This window comes from Rhipicephalus sanguineus, chromosome 2 (genome assembly GCF_013339695.2).
Source record: "Rhipicephalus sanguineus isolate Rsan-2018 chromosome 2, BIME_Rsan_1.4, whole genome shotgun sequence".
In the NCBI taxonomy this organism is placed as follows: Eukaryota; Metazoa; Arthropoda; class Arachnida; order Ixodida; family Ixodidae; genus Rhipicephalus; species Rhipicephalus sanguineus.
This window is the reverse complement of record NC_051177.1, coordinates 19,215,650-19,222,483: the sequence shown is the minus strand read 5'-3', so window position 1 is coordinate 19,222,483 and position 6,834 is coordinate 19,215,650. Positions and strand designations below refer to the sequence as shown.

The 6,834-nt window shown below is 45.3% G+C and overlaps 1 pseudogene; it reads left to right on the top strand.

Annotated features, from left to right (window-relative positions):
- The first annotated feature begins 571 nt into the window (after positions 1-571).
- The window catches only part of LOC119381074 (protein Red-like), a 50,334-nt pseudogene continuing 44,071 nt past the window's right edge, over positions 572-6,834 (top strand).

Below are 6,834 nucleotides of genomic sequence, written 5' to 3'. Positions count from 1 at the left end.
CAAACACGAGTGTCTGTGAACTTTGGGTTTTATGGCATCATTTGTAAAAAGAACTTTTCAATATAATCTTCCTTCACGTCACGCGTTTTTCGCACGCTCAGAAACAACATTTGTGTGTCCTTCAAACGTAGTCTGTACTTTTCTGTCAAGGTGCCTGCGGACTGACTTCTTCACTTCATCATCAGCAGCTATATTGTGCTTTGAAGGTCTTTCTGCAGCGTTGAGGTCTGCTGTAGGTGTGCGGTCGATCTGCCGAAAGCCACAGTTCTTGCTGTAGCTTTTGCAACACTCGCCCTGGAACTGGACGTTGTTGTGAAGCAGGCGGACGCCTTGAGTGGAAATCCCTCACCTCATCTCGTTTAATGTATGGTGCTGTTCACGTAACACACAACGCAGAGTTCAAACTCATACGGAGGTCTTCTAATAGATGACGCTATGCACCTATACGGCCATTCTGTTATTGCTGAGATTAGATGTCAGGCTTGAAACTTAGGGAATTACCTGTATGTGAAGTGAAAATACTTGAAGGCATGCATTCCTGCTATAAAGGCAAGTATTGCTTCTTATATAAATGTGTGGTAGGTTTACGAAAGTTGATTGTCTGGCAGGAGTCATCTGTGCAGTGCCATTGTTCCGATAGATTGTTTTCGGGAACAAGGTCTTTGGTTTTTGTTTGTGTGCAGGACGCAACATCTATCGAATGGTTTTCCGGCCACGAGCGGTGGAACGCAATGACCTGTTTTTGCCCAACCGGATGGCATACGTCATTGAGCTGGATGATGAATATGCTGACAGCGACATTCCCACAACTCTCATTCGCAGCAAGAAGGACTGCCCAAACCTCGAGGCAATTGCTTCTCTCTTATTTCTTTTTGACCAGCAAGCTTTGGTTTGTTTTTTCAAACATACCTTCTATGCTACAGATAAGCTGTGTTCGCTTGCACATTTCTGGAAGAAAAAAAAATGTAATTTTCAGTTCTTGTTTGACAATATGTATGATTGCATTATACTACTGTTAAGCTTCACTATTGCATTGAATGGTTGACATTTGTTTAAAGTAAGTGCCTAAAGTACTGCCTATCTTTTTGCTACATCAGTAAAGAAGGTTGGCTATCTTGGGATTTTGCATAACGCAGTACAGAAGTTTTCGGACTTTATGCTCAAATTGCAGGTCCGTAACGACATTTATTGTAGCCACCAGTGATGCCCCATTGATCAATCGTTTTGCAGGCTTGAACGAGCACTTTCGTGAGTAGATCAGTTTGCACTGTAGTGGATTCAAAAAGTTAGCTTTGCCGCTATGCCAATGTGTTTTGTGGTAAAGCATACCGAAAATCGAAGGGGCCTCTGTCATGGCACAAGTGCAGCGATATCTTTGTATAAATCCACAGAGGCGTGACGGTGGCAGGAGGCAAATGCACCAGCACGACTTAATCATTGACAACCAGATTATGATAAGCATCTTCAGCTAACTGTTCGATAGTGCACATGGCCTGGCGCAGTTGTAAGCATAATGCACGTTTTTAATGGGTGACAATGCAAATGCTCCGCGCCACCATTCACTGTGGCTTCTTTGTGCGAGACTGCTAAGCGTGCCACACAGACGTGTAGCTTATAGCAACAAAAGCAGCTTGCCATTGCTGCATTCATGTGCGTCAGTGCGAACGGCGAACCATCTCACGGAAACGCCTGCGCATGGTACAGCAAGCCCCTTGTAGTGACAGTGTGAGCTGGTAGGCAACGTGCTGCACACAACTAGGAATGATTGGCCCCACACGACTGCAGTGAAGCGCCAGAAATTTTGCACAGTAGCCCATCGTTTACTCGTGCACACGATTCGAGAACAGCCCGCCAGAGCCTTGTGTTCCATGTCGTCATTTGGAAACACTTTTTGGCACCGCAATAGTGCACCATGGCACGGTTGTGTGAGAGAGCCACACTTTTTTTCACTCTTCACTCGTATTAGCAGTGTTCTTCACGAGACTCAAATTTTCAATTAGTGATAGCACTAAGTTAAGTGGGGTTCTTAGCAGGTACTGAACGTATTCATAGCCCCTGCGAGCACCGAAGTGCCATAATAAGCGTACTGGCGGGCCTTGAGAGCTATTTCAGATGTGGCTGTGGTGATATGACCACTTGAGGGAAGTAAAAAAGCGTGAATTTATTTTTTTTGATGATTTCGCAGTCCCTAAGGAGTGCAAAAAATGTTAATTCATTTCCTGTAAATTATTTTGTTTGTGAGATAACTGAAGTTCACTCCCTATTCTTTAACCCTTTGAGGGTCAAATTTTTTCGTGAAATGCAGTCCAAAAATGTGTGATTTTTTTATTGCTGAAATAAATTCTTCAAACGATTCTATTGAAGAAAAAAGTTGTCTAAAAAAAGTTGTTTTGCGTGACCGTAAAGCGACAAAAAATTATCTTTGTTGTACATACACATGGTTTATTCGTAGTAACATCAAGCAAAATCCTTAAAAAGACACATACGCTTTTTTATAAATAAAAGTTATGCATTGTATTAAACATAGCTCACAGACATACAAAAATAAGCTCACCAGAGTACATTTCCGGTAAAAAATGTTCGTGCTCCCCAAAACAGGAAATGCAACCACGGCGGCGTCGTTTTGTAATTTAGCACTGCACAGGAACAGATGTAATTGCAGGGAACAATAAACGAGAGTAACAAGCGATCACCCTTTGAGAGATTAGAAACCAGACGGCCATCAGCTTTGCTGGTGCGAGAAGTGATAACCACCAAAGGACGAAACTGAAACCAGCCGCATCGCATGCGCTCGTTCGGATGTGCAAGTGAACGCCACCGCGCTGCTTTGGAAAGCAAAAAAAGAAAAACCAACGGAGAGACATCGGCACATGAAAAAAATTCCACATATTCCTGAAGCGTGGCAGCACATTCAAGGGAAGAGAAATGATCGAAAAAGGCATGCGTTTTAAACCAACCGCACCGCGAGCGCGCCGCTTTCCAAAGCAAAAAAACAACGGAGAGACATCAGCACAAGAAAAAAAATCCACGTATTCTCAAAGCGTGCCAGCACATGCCAAGCAAGAGAAATGATCAAAAAAGGGGCGCACTTTAAACATGCAGGCTATGCCGTACACGTATAATGAAAACCCTTTGGTGCCTGTTAGGTGATGCCGTACATGTACGGTGAAAAACCTCAAAGGGTTACGGACATAACTATCAAAGATTGGGCGAGTTGGCATTACAGTTTTAAACTTGATATACAGCATGGTAAAAAGGAAGAAGGCCTTGTTTAACTCTTTCGTGATCGCGCCTGTAGAACGTGGGTCACCAGACCCGAACGCGCTGAACGAGAATTTAAAAGTACGGGTGCTCCTATCAACTATTTACACCATCTAGTACATTATGTAAGCACTAATATTTCGTTTCCTGCATAGTTAGTTTTTTTCCCGAGCGGCAGCGATTTTTAACAGTGACTCAAAGATAGCGGTTCGCTTGGTTTGTGCGCGAAAATGGCAGACCAAACGCTAGCGAGACCCTCTCAGAAATGTTGTTCCTTGGACGAATCTGTTGTGTTCGCAAGTGATTTTTGTGCTGTTTCTAGCAGAAGTGACTCTGAGGATGATGTCAAATCATGGAAATATAGTCCGGATAATAAAAAACCATAGAATGAGCCCGGATCGTAGTCAGGTGTAGATCAGTACGTTATGCTTTCTGGCACATCGATTTTTTACTCCGATTGAAATGTTGTGAGGATGTTGACATTATTACATCTTTTATTTGTAGCGTCTCAACAGTATATGGTAAAAATTTGGCGACATAACCTTCAACCAGTAGAGAGTAATGTTCAGCCCAAGAACGCTACCCAGCTGTGATTTCAGAGTAGTGTAGCGCAGTGAAACAAGGTGTCACAAGGAAAATTAGCCTTCTGGGCATCTTTTTCACTGCAGAAGTAATAAACGTGACTTGTGTTAACGAAAATGAGTGTGCGTGGTTGCAAATTCTGTAAACAGGTCCTTAAATGGCCACACATCAAGCGGCTGCATGCATCCCTCCCGGATGACGACGAGCTCGAGTGGCAGCAGTCGCTTTACGGAGTCTGCCAGGTGACACCGAAACGCGTCGAGCACAAGCATCGAAGGGAGCCCCAGCAGTGCACACCACACGACTTTATCCAGTCAAGGACTAACGATTCGTCCATCCACCCCTTGTCCTGGCAGCGGACGACGACATTTCGGGAACTTCTGCAGCGTGCACCACGTAGGGTGGCAGCTTGCGACCAGTTGCAGATAACATACAGTCGGTTTCCAGTTATACTTGCCTGGAGCCTTTTTGATGCTCAGCGCCGAGGGCATATCCAGGTAGACCGGCGTCTGAATCTGGCCCAGCTGAAAGGGGACTGCCTTTCGCAACGCAATTATGTACAAACCACGAGGTGCTCTTCGTAGCTCTCTGGTAGCTTCTGGGAGATCGACGTAGCCGACGCCGTAGGGAGAACCCAGCGCGGCGCATGACGAGACACCCAATGCTTGCTCGCTTTGAAATCCTCCGAATGCCTTTGTCTCGAATCTCCCTTGCCTTCGCTTGTAGCAGCTCGATGGCGAGATGTGCAGCTCGCTGCTCCCGCAAAAGTCTGTGAGTTCTCGTTCCACGTCAGGAATGCTCCATTTTTTGGGTCCGCGGAAACTTGGCCGCTGCATGCAAAGAGGGCTTCCTTCTGCTTCCACCGCGACAGACTCCGTACTGCCGCTCCGCGGCACAGTTGCCGATGGTTTCGGCAGCAGCGATAACTTTTCTTTTAAAAGCAGCAGAGTACACATGGCGTAAAATCACAGGAGCAAAATCGAGGCCGTCGTTATGGGCACCAAGTTGAAGCAAAGGCCACTGTGTTAAGACTAACGCCGCTAACACTACCTAGCGCAGAAGCGCGCAGACAGCTGATGATGATGATAGCACCGCGCTATGCCGAACCGAAACTTAGAATATATGTACAAATTTCGCACCCTAAAATCTAGAAAAAAACCCCGGGCCATTTTCTTACAATAATACCTAGAGGGGAATCTTAGTGTCAATTGAGACGCGCTTCAACCACCATGGGAATGATGGGAAGTACAGGCTTCGGACTTCGGATGGATTAGGTTCTTGAATTCGCAACGGTTGTTTGCCGAGTGTAAAACAAAGTGATTTAATTCCAATTAAAACTTGCTTCATTCTTTTGTACGTAAAACTTCTTGCAAAAAGTTTGCGTGATCGTGAGATGGAACTGAAACCTGGACAAATTTATGCATTGCTCTGCAATAGATTTGGCATCACCAAATAATGAATTATTTTGTACAACACTTGAAAAGAAACACGCTTGTTTTTACCTCGAAAGTACTCATTATCTATTTGTGGAAATAACAGTACTGTGAGTGAGAAACCTTAACGTGTCTGCTGCGATGCCAGGTGCGTCTGTTCAAGTGGTCTGCCTCCAACGCATCTCTCTCGTTTTGTGTGAAGTCGAGTCTAAGGAGCGCGACGGTGCGTCTACTTAGCTTCGCCGTCTTTTGCAGCTGATTTGAACTCGCGCTTATCAAACAAACGTGAACTCGATGCAATTGGACGCTACATCTGTGCGCAGCGGTGAGTGCACGACGCTTTGCTAAAACTGTCAAATACAACCTGTAAAGCTGCAGCGTTCTAGCGGACTTCAGTAAACAACAAAGGCGCTTTGAATGCTTTGAAACGCACCCCACTACCTTGAAACTGTAGAAGAAGATCCGTAGAAAGTTCGCTAGCTAACGCTATCCAATCCGAAGCCTACTTCCCATCATTCCCATAACGATCGCAGCGCCAGTTCCTCTCTAGGGTATTGTATGAAACTCTATTATTACGGTAATAAACGTGACTTGTGTTAAAAATGAGTATTCTGTAAAAGCAGTCTTATGTGTGGTTCTTGAAATGTTCACGACTGCAGACATGGTGAATTTCATTTGCCTGCTGATCTATTTGGGCATTGTCGAGCTTCCATGGCTACACCTCCCCGAAACAAGTACATTCAGAAGAAGTCCTACCGATTGACAAAGTGGAGAAAATACCTAAGAGGACAAGAAACTGCGACTGGACAGATGCCACTTGTAACGCCTGTGTTGCCCAGTGGCACACCAACCTTAGCATTTTAGAGCTTTCAGACATGATTCCACCTATTTCAGTAATAGCAGACATTGAAATGTGGTGACGTAGCTTACAAGTTATAGTTTTATTGTGTACGGTGAAGCCATGCCCGTGTTCAGTGCTACCTCTTGGTGTCTGATATTTTTCTCTGCTGCTATTTATCATAATTTGCTAAAATACCTGTGGCTTAATAGCAAATTTATTTCTCTTCTAAATTATGTTTAAGTATTGCTGCAGGGAAAAAATATAACCGTGTAACCTCATGCAGTGATTCCACTCCTGCGCAACTGCGCCAAAGTGCGCCAATTTGTATTTACTGCGCCATCCTGATAATATCGACGGCGCCAAACTGCGCCAAAGTATCACCGGCAATCGCACGGCCGGCGCGTCAGAACATGTGCAGCTTGATCTTGGGGCTGCCAAAGTCGCAACCATGGACCAAGAATTATTCCGCTGAATAAATAGCGCTCGCGCGTGCGTCTCGAGTAAGCCACGATGCCATGCACGGTGCCGACGCAGCTTCTGTTCTGCAAGTCGGCTCGACAGCAAAACGCGCTCTCCGCAGAGGCTCGTGACGTCTAGGCCTATCGGTAGCGAGGAAGTGCGACGGCGATTCATCGGCGGACGTCGTCTGTTCTAGAAACGCTGCTGATAGCTCGTTTCAAGCATCGCACGGCACGTAAGGAAAGCAATGTTCAGTAA